This window comes from Crocuta crocuta, unplaced genomic scaffold (assembly GCF_008692635.1).
Source record: "Crocuta crocuta isolate KB4526 unplaced genomic scaffold, BGI_CrCroc_1.0 scaffold29, whole genome shotgun sequence".
Classification (NCBI taxonomy): Eukaryota; Metazoa; Chordata; class Mammalia; order Carnivora; family Hyaenidae; genus Crocuta; species Crocuta crocuta.
In genome coordinates, this window is record NW_027533280.1 from 3,889,474 (window position 1) to 3,889,676 (window position 203).

Below are 203 nucleotides of genomic sequence, written 5' to 3' on the forward strand. Positions count from 1 at the left end.
GCGCTCATCCCGCCTCGCTTTTCTAGGTCTGAGCCTTGCTGGGATGGAGAAAATTGAAGTATTGGGGGGAGATGGGGGTGCTCAAAAGACAAGGAAAGCTGCCCGCTCAGCCTAGGGCCTCTCTCTCTCGATTGTCGGGCTCGCACTCTGAAGCCGGCTTTTCGGGGCTCCGGGGCGTGCCTGCGCTTCCTAAGCAAAAAAAA

At 57.6% G+C, this 203-nt stretch overlaps 1 long non-coding RNA gene across 4 annotated transcripts in view; it reads left to right on the forward strand.

The window, feature by feature from the left end:
• Window positions 1–203, forward strand: part of LOC144218080 (uncharacterized) — a 7,601-nt gene that overhangs the window by 2,056 nt on the left and 5,342 nt on the right. The gene's annotated exons all lie outside the window — the stretch shown is intronic.